Raw genomic sequence first — 18,401 nt, 5'->3', positions numbered from 1 at the left:
TGAAGGTGTTTTTCAGCTCCAGCTGATAAAAAGCCCCTGGGCAAGGTGCTTAGGTCAGGTCTTTAAACACAAGAGGAAATCCACTCTGCCTCCTCCTGGCTGATGCCGCTCTCATTTCCCCACTCGTTGCCTTAATTTGGCAGCAAAGCCCGATCCTGTTGGTGTCAGCCGGCTTGGTGAATGGGCAAATGTCACGGAATCACAATTGTACACTGAATTGTCAAGCACCTTGTATCGTACGTGGCAGCTGCACAGCAAGATAATAGATTAATTTCATGACCGTCTGAGCCCCACAGGACAATAACGTTTTTTTCTTAGGACTCATCCTGATTTTGCTGGATATTCGTCTCAGACTGGTACACACATTTACTGGACATAGTGTAAACACTTTTCCCACAAAATACACAATATTTATTCTCTGAATTTATGTAGTTATTCTTCCCTCAACAGACAGTGAAGAAAGAACCAGGGACAGCCAGCCGGCCAATCCCAGGAAAGTATAGGGTTTCATTTTTTTCCCCCATTTCTTTCCTTATTTGAACTGAAGCACAGTGCATCACTGCCAGAGAGAACACAGCAGCTTACTCTGCATAAGATACCACTCAAAAAGACAGAATTTCCTTTTGGTTTTGGACCTACAGTCCACGGCAAATCATTTAAAGAGAGGAATCTTAAGTGATGCCCTCTGCTTTACACCAATATTTGCTTGGAGAAATTTGTCAGAGAAGAGCTCTTCATCTTCTCTGGTCGATGTGCATGTAAAAACACACCACAATTAGAATGACAGTCCACTCACATTTATAACTACCTGTGGTGAGAGCATAGACATTTGTTGTTGCAAATGATCACGCAAATAGATGTAAAATGATGCCATCATGATGTCAGAACAGCTTGATTTATCCTTAGTTTAGTGTCTGGTTTAAAAGTGCACACATCTCTCTTTTTATTTTTTATTTTTTTGGGGGGGGTCACTCAGCCTCAATAAAACAATGTAACACAGACTACCAAGCAAGGGCATTTTCAACACTGCTAATCTTTTGGCCTCACTCCACAACTTGCACTCCATCTGCACTTCAATGACATCTTTTCATGCTATTAAAAAAGAAATAAAATCTGAAAGGCTGCTTGTACTTCTCCCCTGACTGCGTCACAAAGAACCGCAGGAACAATGGAGGCATTGGGTTGTTGCGAGCTCAATTGAGATGTACCGCTGAAATTCACAGCATTATTATGAGGGCACGCCAGCCATGGTCCCATTCCTCTATGATCCACATAGTTAGCTTTGTGGATTTGCAGCATCCTGATACGAGTAGATGTCTGGAATTCCAGGCCACCTACGAGGAAATACCACACTCGACAGACATTAGCATCTGTGATGTAATCATGCTGTATAAATGCAGACACTCCGGACAGTTCTTCCATTTATCTACAAGAACCCTGCAAGTGGGGAACCAGACAGTAACAAGAACAGATAATTAGGTTAGGCATAATTAAGCATAAATTAAAGGAAAACAATGAGAGGAATCTCTGCACATTTAATAACATCAGATAAGTGAACAAAGATACATGTGACTGTCAGTTAAAGCAGTCTGACTGTAATGCCAATAAAATTTGCTTTACGTGAGTAACATAGCACAACTGAATTTTAATCTAAATTTGTATATGCTGGGACAAGAGGAACAGAATAAAACATCTCCTTGAACAGACTCCCAAGCCTGTTCACACACATAGATGGAGGTGGTCCAAGAAAGCCAGTCGAGCATTGGTCTGCTGGCAGGCTTGTCTGGTGATGTTAGCGTGGCTGTGCTGAATGTTAACTAGCAACCAAACCGCCTGCATCTGTGTCTAAGAGGGCCTTCATCAGGGGCGCCCTGAAAGTGACACAGTCAGAATCAGGAAAAATGAGCAAGACAAAAGTCCATTCAGACACGGTGCACGCAGAGACTATCCCATCCCCCATGTTTAGGTGAATAAAAGACAGAACAAGGCGAGAAAAAAAATTGACTGCATAATACAATGAATTAAGGAATAAACTAAAGATTTAGCGGAGTGCAGTATAAACTGTGTGTGGAGTAAGAGTTGTAGTCATGATTGCTGTGTTGTTCTCTTTTCCCCTGAAAGTTTTTAATTTGATGTAGCTAAATAAAGGGGTGCACATGTGCGCATGCACGATGGATGTTTTGTTGGGGGTTGGTGCACCGGTTGTTTGAGGTTGCTTTGCGACTGTCCTGATTGGCTTAGCGCGCAGCATTGATCTTTGTCACAACATTCCTGAAGCAATTAATATGACTTTTCTACTGAATTAAGTGCAACTTCACAGACATGAACATACATGACCTAAACACTTAAAAGCAAACTTCTACTTTTTCTGCACAGATATGATTCAACACAATCCCCACCCCCTCCACCCCACCTCACCCCACCCCATCAAAGCCCCCTCCTGCACTGCTCAATTCCTTCTCAATAAACAAACTAGGCTCAACTGTGCCCCCTAAGTCATGGCCTTTGACATAACATAACCCCTGTTCCCTGTTAATGAATTTGTTCACTCTATAGTGAAAAAAGCAAGGTAGTTTTGAGGGTATTAATTTAAACACTAGCAAGAATTTAGTGCACAATTCAAATCTGATAACTGGCAACTTCCTAAATTTTTCTGTTGTCTCTGGAGGCCAAACTCTCGAGTGAGCCACCGAAACCTCATCGTCCACTTTTGGAATCATTTCCGGCCTCTCATCACCTGAAAATAGTGGAAAACTGTTTTACTTTGCCCTGAGTGTCTGACAGTTATTGTTCCTCAGTATCCCATAAACCTGCTGGACTGGGATATTTGCTAAAAGGGGGGCGTGGGTCAAAGGTTAGCAAGCCCTGTCCTTTGGCCACATCACACCAGATGGCCCCTCAAGCTTTCTCAGGCTGTCAAGAACCCGCTCTCTCAACTTACCGACATACTTTTTCACTCCGTATCAACGTTGTCTCTCTAGCACCCATTTTCCTCATGATTACCCTTCGTCATACCTACAGGGAGTGTAGGCGAAATCTGGCATTGTCACACACTAATTACCACATTTTGAAGGATTTTTAGGTTTTCCTTTCTACACCCCCCGCCCCGACACACACACACACACACACACACACACACACACTTTTTTTCCCTTCCTCTCCTCCATTTTGTTTAGCAAATGGCTTTTCATAATCCTCATTTAATCAATTTTCTATGTCAAAACGAATAAATTAGCTTGCTTTATTTTGGAATAAACCATTCATACAGGAATGGATCGTAATTAATTTCCAGTAATTGCCCCACCGGGATTGGTGTCAGTTTCACCCACTCCATAAAAATGTTGCGTATTAGCTTTAACATGGGTCTTTCTCTGCCTCTGTGTCATCTGGGAAACTGTTTTGGTAAAAGACAGACCCACTTTTGGGGCAGAAGGAGGACTATTATTATGCGAACAGAGCTGTAAAATACAAATACACCGCTACTCATCTCACACTTGACAAATTAAGTCTACAAGTTGTATGTTCAATATTTATATACCTATATTTTAAAGACTGGCACCCAGTGTATGGTTTTGTATGTTATCGAATCTACTTGAGCATATAAGATGTAGTTAATACTTGAACTTAAGCCTAAGCCTGGGCTTATATCATGGCGGCTGGTAGCAATAATTCTTTGTACATAACTCTCCCCAAAATTCTCCTTTAGATGTAATACCCACACCCAGCTCTTTAACATCTCTAATTTGTCATTTCTAGGGGGCGGCCAGGAGAGCAGACTGAATTGCCGTCTTTGGGCTAAGCTCCTTATGTTAACTTGTACATATGGGAGGATTTGTGTGAGTGAACTCAGTGGGTCCAGGTAAAGTAGTCCCACTCCACTATCTGCGTAAACAAAGGATAGGAGGGAGCTGCCGCCTTGCCTCTGCACTCAGAGAGAGGCTGCTGCTCTAACTGTGTACTTTAAAACCTGAAGACAGCACATGAACATCTGACTCCTCAGCAGCCCGATTTAGCAGCCTTATCCAACAGGTTCCCTCTGCACCCACTGCCCCCATTCAGAAGACGAGTGTATTTTCCTGCGGTGTCAGGGCAAGGTGGCAGAATGTCAGCTGGTAAGTGTGTCACCCTTGCTGAGGTTGGGGCACAGTGGCACAACGGGAGTTTTCCTATTCCCCTCCTCCCCTGCTTTCTATTTGACACACTCTCTTTTTCTATCACAACAACACAAATGAAACCAGGGCATGCCCCCAGTGAATGGCGGAATAGGCAGCTGCCACTAGTGGCCCTGCAGGGTCTGACTTATAAAGAAATTTGGGGAAATAGCAGTAACCCAAAAACAGCTCCAGTGAGCCACACGCCTCCGCCGCTGCCCTTGTTTCACTGCGTGAGCTGAAGTGATGATGAGTTCAGTGTGGGAGGGCAGTGGTTATGGATCCCCACAAGAGACAGACCCATCACATCAGCATCCTCATGTCAGGATTTATTAGGAAACACGGAACTCAACCATTGGTCAGTCCACATTCCATGGTCTTCTCTGATGTCAAGACCATAACAATGTAGAGTGTGTGTGTGTCCTTTGGCAGCCAAACACATACTTTGCATGCAAAATTGACTGATAACAAAAAAGTAGTTCAAAAAAGTTCTGGTGAAGTACCCAATTTGTTTGTAGACTATGAGAAACATAAGTAAAACCTAATCTCCACTTCTGAACTCATAGAACAAACTGTTAGTAGAAGTGCTTCCAGTGGCAAGAGACAGCACCTGAACTTTCCATCTGACCTTTCAGTGGTAAAAGAAAAAGTGGATTTTATGTGCAAGACAAAACAACAAATATAAAAAAAAATAATAATTCCATGATGTTTAGAGAAAACACAACTTTACAAGTACAGAAAAACATCCAAAAAACAGCTGACTTCTACATAATTCTTGCATGGAAATTCCAAGTTCATTTTATTGGTGGTTTTGTAATATGAGAAATTTTGAAATGTTGAACAGAAGGCCTGATGTTAGCTGTTTGGATGCAGAAGGCCTAGAAATCTTCTAACGGAATTGATTGGAACTTCTGGATGCTAAAGAGACCAAATGTTACAAATGAGCAAGTCACATCTTTAAAGCAAGAACATACCAGCAAAGTAAGGTGTCAATGTCCAATGAAGAAACACAATGTGTTGATATTGTAAACATTTGAAAGGTATAAATGAATGCAGGATGTGGGATTACTGTCATTGTTATATTCAACAGCATTTTTAGGCGTTTCCCTTATCTGAAAATGCCATTTTCTATTTCACATGTGGTGTTCTCTATCTTCTTTATTTAAAATACCTTTTAAATGGACACTGAAATCAATGGGGAGATAATCTATGTAAGATGTGTTGTTGTGGAAATCAACTTTCAAACATTTAAAGACAAACACTCCATCAGGAACTGAAGTTGAGAAATTAGAAGAGCTTTAAAAAATCAATAGCTTTGCTGGAGAGTGGTTGCTGCCTGCCAACCTTCCGACATAACCTCTGTGTCTTCTTCTGGCCATCAGTTGCTCATCCTACATACCAGTCCGCTACAAATGTTGCCATTTCCTTTGATACAATAATGATTATTTTCCTTAAATTATAGATGTGATGGGTACATTCTTGAGTGTAAGGTTTTAGGAGTCGCATTTGAAATTGTTCCTTCCGAATGACCTCCGAACAATCTTGGGAACTCTCCCGAAAGTGTGAGACAAATAAATCCAGCGTGGCAGAAATTGAGATAAGGGGAGAGAATGATAGCGCGAGGAGGGGTGGGAGATCTCCAAGCCATGTTAAAGCAGCGGGGTAGGGCACTGTCATGGCTGTGTGTCTGAGAGGGCTTCAGCCTTTGGCTCTCTATGCATTTTAACAGACCATAAATCACTCTCCGTGCCCAGCCCTGCATTACATGAATGATATATTTTATTTACACTATAGAGGAAAACACACATGGTCCTTATTAATCATCTCCTACCTTTAATAATGAGTCAACTTCTACTCATTCATCACCACTTCCAAAGCCTTGCCTGCAGAGAAATACAGTGGGAGGGAGAGGGAAAAACAAATAGAGCCGGCTAACAAGTTAGTGGTTTAAAAAAAATATCTATGTAAAGTGTTCCAAACTGCGATTGTCACTTTTTAAAGGCTTTAGAAGCCAATACTGTAATATGGAGCGAGGGGGATTTTATCCTGGGGGATTTTAGCTATTTAGTTTGTCACTCTGTAAGAGTAAAATACCTAGACGACATGAGAACTTTTCTGCTCCCTGACATGTTTATACAAGCTCGCTTCAGCACCATTACTCATTCTCACTTGTCTCTCTTAGAAGTCTCCTCTAATGATCGAGCAGAAGCATAACCACAACCCTGTGACATGGGTGTCATAGAAATCTGCTACATTTGCCAATGTGGCTGCATTACTGTCAAAGCTCATCAAAAAGAGGCATTTAAAACCTCAACCTTCCTCCTCCCCCTCATCCACCAGAAAAGATACGTATTAAACGACTGCCGATTTCCCGTCTTTGTGCTTAAAATAGCTTCTGTGCTGCTATTAGAACTCAAGTCAAATACTGTGAAGTTTTTTAGAGTGATTCCTTGCGTTTGCAGTGATTTGGAAAGCAATCCGTCTTAAAAGCAGCCTCAGAAAGTTGCACTTTAGTATGTAAAGAGTCTTTGGAACTACTCCAAAGTATACAAGAGAAGGCAAGAAAGCTGTTGAACCCATCGTCACTGCTCCCTAGTGTGGGAAACATGACTCTGACGTGTTAAATGGCAGCAGGCAACTGTAACTAAACCCCTAAATGAGGAAACAAGACTTTTCAATGCAGAAAAACTTACTACTACTCAGTAATAGTATAATGCTGCAGTTACTGACGATTAGGGATTGTTTGCAGACTACAAATCTGGAAGGAAATATTTAGATTTTTTAAGAGTGAAGCTCTCCTCTATGGGCACACATTAACAATAAATGTATCTGTGTGTTTATGTATTCGTGACCACTTGAAAAGCATAATTTATTTTGCTTTATTTGGTTTCATTGCATCTCCAGCCAGTACTGTAACAGTGGAGCTATGGTTATGTGTAAATGGGTAAAAAATGATTGAAAAAAGAAACAAAATAGCACACTTTACATCTCAGTGGTCTTCTCCTGGCTCGCATCCTCTCAACAACTGAGATAGTGTTTCTTTCTGAGGATAATGAACCGAGAAAAAGGTCATTAGAAAATTGCAAGATCAATTTTTGGAAAATGCTATTGCTATCATAAAGCGAACAGGAAACTAATAGAAATAAGATTTAATACTGGGCCATGCTAATATGTGTGAAAGAGGTTAACTGCTCTGTTTAGTAACAAGCAAATGCTCTTCCCATTAAAGGTGGCGGCCTCTTTTATTGTCCAGCTCGAGTGAATCCTCGCAGCTTGGCTATATAGCATCAATAAACAGAATTTTATGAAGTAGTATATAAGCAGTAGCAGGTTTAGCGATTAAAGGCATTTTCTCCTTTGGCCTTGTGACAGCAAACCACAAAATAACCAACCAACAGAAAACTTTAGAACATTTTCATGGTTGAAAAGTTAAATGACGAGGTGTGGTTCTCTTCCCCTTTCTCCAAATATTAATTTAAAAAAAATGTAAAGGTAACCCAGTTGCTCTACAGGACAAGACTTATCTTTTTGGGACCAATCATATTCTCACCTCCCAGTGATAAAATTCAATAAGTTACCATTAACAAATTCTTGCTCTTCTCACCCCATTTTTGTTTTCCCGACATTTTCACTCCCTTTTCAAACCAATGATATATCGAAACATATGAGCCCGTAATCCTATTAATAAAGCTCTCTTGTCCGTATTACATTTATTTCCCCCCTAATCTCCTCTTCCACTTTTGCTCCACTCATCCTTTTTTTTCCCTCTCACACTCCATATCTCCCACTTTGTCCCTTGGCTGACCCCTGGGCACATTTCTCCCCATACAAGGCTGTGAGAAATTTAGAATATTACTACAACACAAGGCTATTGTGGGTTCCACAGGTAAGGAGATGGCCGATGACATGACGGAGAGTCTGAGCATTTCATATTTACAACGTCCTGCCATTATGTTGCAAAATGGAGATTTAGATCAACTTCCTAGCACACCGGTTCCTCAAGGATTTAGGGAAGCTGTGTATCTTTATTCTGCTCGAAATCCTTGTCAAGATTGTGGCCCGATAATGGTGAGCGGCACCAACGCTGCCGTTGTCATATGATGCCTGACCCAGTGTGCACGAGGCATACTCATCCTCAGCTGTCAGATCTTCATGCTCTAGTCGGTATTAAACCCCTCAGTTCCACAGTTCTATCCAGACGATTCGGTCCCAGACCAGGATACTCCCAACACAGCGTAACGCATCCATGTCTGCCTGCCGGCTCCTCCCAGCAGACCGTGCGCATCAATCTCACCACTCCTCGGACATAAAACATCGACAACCGGCTTTCCTTTACAACATCCAATCAGTCTGTGGCTAATGAATGAAGCGATTAGACACATATAAAATAGCACCTTATGTCACCATGTAGCTTTGATGCTACAGGATAAATGGAAAAGTGGTTGTTTTTTCTAGGCTTCTAAAGGATGATGGGAATGTTTCCAAGACAAAAGAATTAGGAAGAGGAAAGGAATGATCAAATATATTCTCTGCTAACGCCAATTACTGCATTCGTGTTTGTTTTAATAGGTATTTCTGGGGTTTTTTGTGGTTTTTTTTTTTTAAATAAAAAAGGCATTGAGGGCAAATAGTCCCAGCTTGTATAAACTAACTTTAACCACAGGAAAATGGGAACATTTATTTTCATATTTCAGAGATCTGAGGAATTACATTAATTGAGGGAAACGTTCCAAGTTGTTAAAATCTCCAGTGGACCCAAGGTTGCAGATTTGTCAGCGGGCGTGCTGGACAATAAAACCGAAGCAATGATGGAGTAAGTGAAAGTTTAATGTGACTCTCAGTTGGCTGCATAATGTGTCGTGACCGATAAAACATTTCCCAATAGTTCACAAGGGTTCCTGTCACGGCTGATGCAAAAGCCCTGGAGGCAGAGACCTGGGTCTGCCCTTTAAACTGGCGCCTCGCTCTTTCAATTTGGTCCCCACCACAAAGGGGAAAAAAGAAACAGGGAGGATGAGGGGGTTAGAGAACAAATAAGGAAATGCATTTATAATTTAGGTTGCCACCATGAATCAGGATCACAGGGTGAAATAAAAAAAAGAAGTTTAAATTAACTACACTTCTCAAGGTTTTTAGATGTGAGCAAAAAAAAGAAAATGTGTTAGATTTAATTAACTTTGTAAATAAATCAAGAACATAAAGGCACTGATGTTAATTTGACCATTAGATTTTTAAAAAAAAATAAAGACTGAATAAAAAAGTCTGTAAACTAAATAATGATGAATCTAAAATAGTACTGCATATGTTGTATTTGAAGGAATAAACTAAACAATCCATAATTTATTCCTTGAATCATAAAGTGAACATGATTTTTAGAAAATAAATACATTTACTCTCACACATTGCTACATTAATGCATAAAGCTAACAGGCAACATCCAATTGGAGCCACAAAGGCAGATAGATATGCTTTACATGAAAATCTAACAGGCAATTTACATTTAAATTTCTACTGTCTCTGTTACACATGGATTTAAAAGAGCTCCTTATAATGCCTTCCTGCTGTCTGCACACACGTCTTCATCTCTTCCCATTTCTATCACAGCCCTTTCTCCCTCCCATGAGGACTTTTATCCTCACCTTTTAGGGTATGCAATCAGCTGTAGGCTTCTTCGATGGCAAACACACAGAAGAAATGTGGACCCAAACAAAGGCTGGCCATTAAAATATCTCCAGCAGAAAGATCGCGGGTTCATACCACTATGTTTTCCTTTCTGCTATTCAGCTAGCACGTGGAGACCAATCCACAGGTATAGACCTGCCTTCTTTGAACATTCAGGCTGCACACACACACACACACACACACACACACATATATATATAACTTTTGGATTGCAGAGGGATAGCGAGATTGAGGCACTATAAAAGTCTAACTTTACTGCATATAGAATTATACACCTTATGTGCGTCATAAATGGAGGGTAATTCATCCACACGAGTAATAAACCATGGAAAATAAATGGCATATATTCTAACAATATACTTCGGCAGAGAGGAAGTAAATATGGCCACTTGATTTACGGTAAAAACTACACTCATAAATTATTGAAAAGTTTAATGGGTTAAACATTGCACGGTGTGATGCACTGGAGCTGTAGAGCCCCGTGCTTGTCATCTGAAAGATAATGGGGACCGTGGTAGGGTGTTATGAACGTCTGACGCCTTGTGGACATTCTCTGCCACAGGTCCACGCTGTGCATTGTATCATCCCTTTTCTTAATAAAAGGCCACGCTGCCTTCTGAGCATAAGGAAAGTTATGGAAAATATCTCTCACCCAAGGACACAGCACCAGATGTGCTAAGACTTATGGGAGCAATCATTGGTGGCCAAGGCTCTGGTGTAGGCCTTATTAAGTTAGGCTGCAACCCAGCACCTTCAACTTATTAAGCTGTCATGAGTTGCAATGATTAAAACCAAAGAAAGGTCAGTCACAGACCTTCAGCATTGTGCAGACCCTGATATTTGCTTTTAGGCCCCAGACCTAATGAAGACATTTTACTTGATACATGCAAGGAAGGACGAAAAGAAATGTCTTTTGTGGCCCCCTTTTTCCAAGTTCCCTTATTCATCCTAGATGGCTTGTAAAAATGTCCAGCGCCAGTATTTTCTCTTTCCCCATAACTCCATCCTTTCTCACTTCCTCCTCCCTTTTCCATCCTCACAGACTCTTTGAAATTAATTTAATCCATGACAAAGAGGCAGATAAATAGGGAGAGATAGAGTGCAAAAGAAGAAGAGAATAAGCGAGGAAACCCTGGGTAACTGTGCTGTTGTGCACTATCCTGGTCTCTCTATTCAGCAGTTTTGCATAATATAAGCATGTGTGGGGATCAAAGGGACTAGGTTAATGGGAAAGGGGCTAGGGGATAATTACAGGGAGGGGACAGGTCGCAGAGTGGTAGGGCCAGGTGGGGCCAACCCTGCTAATATGCCCCCGTTATGCTGACAACGGGATTCCAATGTCTGCTGTCGGAGATTAAAAAGGGAGGGTGGGAGAAAAAAAGAAAAAAGCCTTGCAAGTTTATTGAGACCTGTCACGGGCGTCCCTCATGATATAGGCAATGATGGCCGCTTACAGATTTAGTCTCTTGTCATCGTTGATGTTATCATCCAGAGAGTGGGGAAATATTGTGAAATGGACAGTGGGAATCAAGGAGACAGACGGTCCGGTAGAGGGGTGAGGTTCAGGGGCTAGAGCCATTTTCACTTGGCAAATCAATCACGTTGTAGCGAGGTAATTTGGGATGGTCGTATGGGATGGGGACAGGAATGTGGGAATAATGTCAACTTCAAGAGGTGCCACTCAGTCACAGCAATTCCATTTTAGGCCTTAGGGAGAGATTTGGAGTGTCACCTGTGTCATCCTCATTTCTTCAGTGTCTTGTGTCCCCTGGTCACTTTGGTACGCATGGGTGTAACAGTCGTTTCCACCTGCTAGAGCTGCCATACTGTGAACTCCGTGCCACTGTCGACTGTTGGAGCTGAGGCCTTATTTAGATGTGCTTTTGAGAATCGGTGAAATTAGCAGGATGGAGGTTTATGGCTATAACTTCAAGGTTATGACTTCAAAGGATGTCCTTGACTTCAGAGATTGTCAAACTTGTTAAGGGCAAAATCTGTATGTGGGTCGAATAAAGTCAAAAAAGAAGAGCATACTACCTTAAATAATAACCCTTTCAGTGTTTATAGTGTTTTGGCACTAGTCTAGATTGGATGCTACATTTATATATATTATAAATGGTATTATGCTCCACTCATTACCCTCTACTGTAAAATGCAAAATGAACTTCCCTGAGTTATATCTTTCCTTTACTAGGATTACATAAAATATCTTCATAATTCTTTATAATAAGTTAGAGAATGCTTAGAGACATACTGCATGCAAGCATTAAAAGTGGATGTGGGGGAAAAAAATTTCAAGGATGTTCTGGTAACGAGGAGATACTGACAGATCCACAGGTCTGAGATCAGCCTTTCCTACAGACACAACCACGATGGCCATAATTACCTCAATGACAGACCTAGCCTCGGCTCTGCTCGTGGGACCAAAATCCCGATCTATTCCGACTATGACTGCTGGCAAAGTCTGTTAGAAACCTGCCCTCCTGTCCACGCTGCCCCCCCACAACACTTTTAGTCATCTATCAGTCAGTCTGAACTCATTATCATATGTCCTCTAAACCTGAGACATCAGTATGTGATGACTGTCTCAGTCGAGCGCAAGACTGCAGGCTAAATGAGAGCTGTCTGCATCAGAAAAACATGTTCCCACCTCTTGTCTCTCGAGTGCCCTCCATGGAATCCGTGCCCTAAATAGTGGTGTTTTACCTGGGGCTTCAACCATACTCTTCTGCCAGCACGCCAGTATCCCAAAAGGCAACAGAAAATGTTTAAAATACCTAAGTAAAGGGGAAGGTGGCGGATGTTCATGTAGACTTTGCCAATGATGAAAAGAGTTTCACCCCAGAGCAGTCAAAGTGAACAGATTTAAAATGCAGACAATGAGCATGTGCACACTGTACGGACAGAAAGGAACTTGTCGACTTCATTAAAAGAGATTTCTTAGAAAAAGATAAATAAATAAAAAAGTATCTGCTTAGAGCCTACGGAATGCTGACTGCGCAGTGATTTAACTCAAATATTTCTGGCAGCCTGTAGCTATCCCAATAGGAGCACCGAGTGAGTGATCCTGTGCTATAAAATATCGTCGATACTGCCGGCTAGTGTTGTGTTTAGCTCCCTTCTACCCTGTTTTTGTGGAACCCTCTCTCCAAGGGTGAAAAAGTGCTATCTATCTCTGTGATCATTTACTCATTAGGTTGGATCCATCAACATTTTGAAAAGCTTGAACGGACTCTTTTTCCGCTAATAGTTCCCAGGATACACTCAACTGCAGTTGAAAGGCTCCAGTTACCTGAAACAAATTGCCTGCAGAAATCCGAACCTCTGCTAGTGCGCAAACGTAAAGAGACACACATTTGAGAGCTTCAAAACATTAAAGCTCACAATACTCCTGTGTTTTCAGGCTTTTTTTGAATTGTCCGCCTGGAAAAAAAAAAGAAAAAGAAATAAATAAAGAATAAAAAAGGAACCTTGTAGTCAGTGTGTGCATTCACGTTGAGTTTGTGCTTTGGGCAAAACGTTGTGTTTTACCACACCCCTCCTGACATCCCCGCAGTATAAAGAGAGCTTTGACACAGCGGTTAGATCGAGTTTCACAGTTTGTTTGAGGGTATATAATATGCTGAAAAGATGTAACCAACGTGGCTTTCATTACGGTAGAATTACAGATTCACATTTTGTAGAGATAAGCACTGAGGGGGCGTTCGGAGCACAGCCTGCTGTGACATACTGAGTATTTATGTCGACTGATGATGTGGGACAAAGACAAAAGACTCAACAAGGGTAAAGAAGGCCTGGTAGATGACATATGGGGGAAATATTGACAGGAATAGGAATAGACTTTCCTTTTTGATTGCAAACACAATAGCGGTGGAAAGGGGAGGGGGGGACCTCTGAATGGACCAAATCCCATTTTCAAATCCTGAGGCAAAGAAATAGACACAAAGCACATGCAGACCACTTTATTTGTGCCATACCAACATGATATTTTTATCTTTACAGCTTCTCCCTTCCCCTTTGTCTCTCGTTCCTTGTCTTTGCCGGCCCTTTGGCCTGTGCCATGTGAGGGCTTATTCAAAGCTGGGAAGCCCAGGTTTGGTTTGGCTGCAAACTGCTCCCTACTGGGATAAGAAGATGGAGGGTTTCTGCCAAGACCCCTGCTTACATCGACCCAGAGAGCCTGTGCACACAAAGATGTCTCAATCAGAGGACACATGCATTCAGAGCCACATGTAAGAATGTATGAATTATTTTGAGGCAATGTGTGCCATAGAAGCCTTTCAAAACCAATGCAAACAATCATCCAGTGCTTCTCCAGGTAACACTGTGAAAATGCTCCATTTGTGTGTCGCTTCCTGACCATTTTACCTACAGGACCTTGACTTTTTTTTTTCTTTCAAGGAATATTTCAACACCTATTTTCATGAATATTTCCTTTGTGAAGAGTTGAATTCGGCTCATCATAGAGTTGGTCCAAGCACATCCGCCAAGGTTGTTGCAAACATCTTGGCAGATGTAGCCTAGTGTTGGACAAAACTACACAGCAGAGAAAACAGATGAGAACAATAAAATACAGGAGATGACAATACAGTGCGGTCTGTAACTATTTAAACAACAATGTACTTTTGTTTGTTCGGATGGGGTTCCAGCAAACCGGGGAGGGAATGAAGCAACGGCTTTGTTGAGTTTCACTACTAGTTTGATGATGTGTTTGTCTTCGGATTCACTGCGTGTGCAGGAGCGGCTTTCCTCCTGTCAGACTTGAAAAATCTTAAGTTTCAAAAAAATCAAAAAAGGATATTTGGTTTGGGGGTAAAGAAGCATGACATTTATTCATCATCAGTGGGCAGAAAGTTCTTTGTGACTCAAGCTTCAATTGACCATCTTCAAATATCGCACCGGTTTTGCAGAACACTAACAGGAAATAATCCGTCCGTCTCATCTCATTCTCTTTGTCTACAAGCACCGCGGTTGCTTCTAGGTATTGGTAAAAAAAATCATTACCTGCCAGGTCAAATCAGCTTTGAACTGGTCAGAATAGACTTATCACATGACAGCCAATCGCCGACTGGCCTTGTGCTGAGCGTTGGCAGGTGAGACCTGAGCTGCTGCTTGCATAATTCCCCAGAGAGGTGCAATGAGTTCACAGCAGCTTTAGCAGGACCCAAATTGTGAGGATTGCTGACATATAATCATTTCAGAGAGTGTGTGTATGTGGCTCTAAAACAGGAAAGCAAAGCAAGAAAGACTCAATACTGTAGTGCTGCTCTGTGAATTCTATCTCGCTCAATCTCTCTCCCTCTCTCTCGAACACACACAAACAGAATAACTGATCTACTTTTAGATCACACACATACAAACATGACAATATACACACAGAGGTGAGGAAGACAGAACGAGGTCAAACACAGAGGCAACAAAATCCATGGTGTTTGACTGTTGATCCCATCCTGGGTTCATCACTTTAAACACGCTGAAACAGCAGGAGAAGAGAGACTTTCCCAATTAGGATGAGTCATGAGTCTCCCTCACACACACACATACACACACTCTGGAGTGTGTGATCATAAGGAGGGGACGGTCAGGCTGGAGAATAAGATACAAATCCCTGCCCTGCATGCCGCCCCTCCCCACCTTTAACCCACTTGTTTCTTTTATCACCTTTACATGCTCTGCTCCGAGGCTCCGACCTCAGACAGCCACTCCCAGTGAGACATCTGAACTGAGCATCAACCTCACAGTCTGGGCTGATGTGTCAAAAAGCAAATCGCCATATACGTTAGACCCTTTCCTGTTCAGTGTTCATTTCCCACCAACGAGCTCCGAGTACCAGCAGAGCAGCAGTCTGGTCCGCTCAAGTTTTCACGTCTCATTTTTCCATCCATTCCAATATTCTCTGCTGGCTCCTCTAAAATAAATGGAAACGCCACGACGAGGAAGGTGAAAGTGACACGCAGGGAAAAAAAGATTATACAAAGGGAAGCTGATACACAATAGGGGTGTAAAAGGCACGGAACGCAATACTTTGACCCTAATTAAATATGTTGCGACAACAAAGCTTATAATTTCAGAAGAAAAATAGTTCAACTCCCTCCTGTCTCAACTTAGATTTAGCCTTCCAAGCTGGTAATGCCCTGTGTCACATCAGCCTCCGAGTGTGTGAGTCTTGTTTTGGCCTGTTGTCAGATGGAATCTGCTGTTGAACAGGCATATAAGCAGTGGCATATTGTTAAACCTGGGGGGTCTTCCAGTGGAAGACGTCCCTTTCAGTATTTAACCGCTATTTTCACACGGAGAATGTTAATGCGCGCACCTTCGCGCACATGTGATCCTGACAATCAGCACGCCACTACTGATCTAGAGACCGCCGAGGTCACGGCAGAATGACAGCTGTCACAGAGTCCCCATTACCCCCACACAGCAGGGAATTAAAGACAAACAAACCTGCGGCCATAGGAAGAGAAGGTGAAATGATGTGTGTGTTACTGTGGGAGTTGTCGGGTGTCTTCATTCTTTTACTCAGAATGGGAAGACAGAGTTTTTTTAAATTTCCTGTCATGCCCTTCCTGTCCAACGGTGCTGCACTGGTAAACAGCCACACTGATTTAGGTCTGTACTTTTATAGCCAGAACTATTCCAAATAAAACTTCAAGATGCTATATTGGATACGGTTGTACTGCATTGGTGTGTCATTACTTCATGCATGAGCACATGCACACGCCCTCAATTACCCCATTATTTGTGAGATGTGGACAATCCTTGGCGGACTGTACTGGTCAGCACGCGTGCTACACAGTTATGGTGGTTACGTCCGCGATACAACAGCTGCCCAAATCCAGTTTTTGAGTTCGCATCTGACACGGAGCGGCGCTCTGTTTCAAGTGAACTGTGCACATGTGTCACATATGGTGTCCACACCGGTCAAGTAAACCAGTACTTGGTCCTTGGATAACAGCCCTCTCGGCCCAGTTTGTCAGGTGTCACGCCTGAAGTTTCTATAGTTGGTCAGCCTTCACCCTCAGTTGGGGGCTCAATGCTAATGTCAAAGCCACTCTGTAGTTTACATGTGTTCCACATCATTTAGTATGCAGGACAACCTAAATGACACAATGGCTTTTAACCTTTGCCAGGGTTGGGTTGGTTCGCTGGGTCCTCAAGGGACACCATCGCGCTAATAGCAATTTAAGTGTAAAATCTGGTTTATGGGGAAAAAAAGGTCATTGAATCTGCATAAGCCCCTTGAGCCAGGCTTAAGGACCCTGTCAGGTCAGCCTTCCAGAGGAGGAAGCAGAAACTGGTGTCTCTTTCCTTCCAATCTTCTTCAATAAGAAAAGACACCACTTTCTGTCCTGGCACCCCTCGTTCCCTTCCAGGTCCCCTGGCTCCACAGTTCCACATTCTGGGAGATTTAATGAAAATGGGACCCTGGCAGGATGTGCTCAGAGCCGTGGTTATTTTCTCCTGACTGGCCTCTGCATCTCCAGAAATCATCAAAACTAAAAATCAGACATGCACGCACGTGCAGGCTGACTGGATGATCTTCATGCCATCTAATGAATCCAGCCTATTCACTGGCAGACGGACGAGTGCAGCTGGAGCACAAGAGGGTCAGTGATCTGTGGCGCCACATATTAGAGAACAACTTCTGCTCAAATTGTATGAGCATAAGCATATGTGGCTTTGTCAATTTGATTAAAGTTAGTATTCATTCCGTGTAGAAACCAGAGTTCAGCTGTTGTGATGTCGTGGGAGATTTTCTGTCAACAGATGGCAAAATTAGCTGAGGGCAAATCACACTTTAACTTTCAGTAATTAGTGAATATAAAAGCACGTAGACATTTATAGAAGTTCTATTCATTGTGTTTCAATAACTTGTCAAAATGGGTTCTTTTTTTTTACACTTGTAGAATCAAACATTGTATCGCTTCACTTACCAAGTACTTAAAACATAAATGTGCATTAGTAAACGTACACAGCAATAAAAACAAACTCAATACTGTAAATCGGAAATGGAAGGTACGACCGTGTAGAAGCACTGGTGTCAAAAAATAAAATAAAAATAAATCAAAACCGGTGACACGAGAGGAGGTCAGTTTAGCACGTCTCTGATTTGCCATCCGTGCATGAGAGGCCTTTACAGCTGTAATAATCAGAGCAGGGCCAGGTCACGTGGTGTTTTCAGAATCAAAATAGTGTCAGGCTTCATTTCCTCCATCGCCACCACTTAACAAAGAGGTATTTTGAAGCCATACAGGAGGCAGCCATGACAGTCCGTCCCCGGAGCATTTTCGTCATATTTGAAGACATGTGGGAATGCTTTCTGTCCGACATAAAAGGATCGCCACTCGCTACATTCTAAAGGGAAACACAGCTGTCTGCACAGCGTTAATTTTAACAACTTTTCCCTTTATTTGATATGGCATTAACCTTGAGGCCCGCAGGCCTCGTTTGAAGTGGCTGCTGCCAAACATGAGAGCATCCAGAGTGAATTCAGTGAGGCTGTGATTGATAGCGTACCAAGTAATAGCACTAATGGCCTTAGCAGATCTCGCTTTAATGTAAGTACAT

General features: G+C 42.2%; 1 long non-coding RNA gene across 1 annotated transcript; it reads right to left on the bottom strand.

The window, feature by feature from the left end:
- Positions 1–1,538: 1,538 nt before the first annotated feature.
- On the bottom strand, positions 1,539–9,925 carry LOC115247659 (uncharacterized). Its single transcript, XR_003886753.1, has 4 exons — positions 9,791–9,925; positions 7,138–7,194; positions 5,983–6,034; positions 1,539–1,871 (listed from the first exon to the last, which is right to left on the bottom strand). It is a non-coding gene; the product is annotated as an uncharacterized lncRNA (long non-coding RNA).
- Positions 9,926–18,401: the final 8,476 nt, after the last annotated feature.

The sequence above is a fragment of the Takifugu rubripes genome, chromosome 21, assembly GCF_901000725.2.
Source record: "Takifugu rubripes chromosome 21, fTakRub1.2, whole genome shotgun sequence".
Taxonomy (NCBI): domain Eukaryota; kingdom Metazoa; phylum Chordata; class Actinopteri; order Tetraodontiformes; family Tetraodontidae; genus Takifugu; species Takifugu rubripes.
This window is presented reverse-complemented; position numbering and strand designations above follow the sequence as displayed.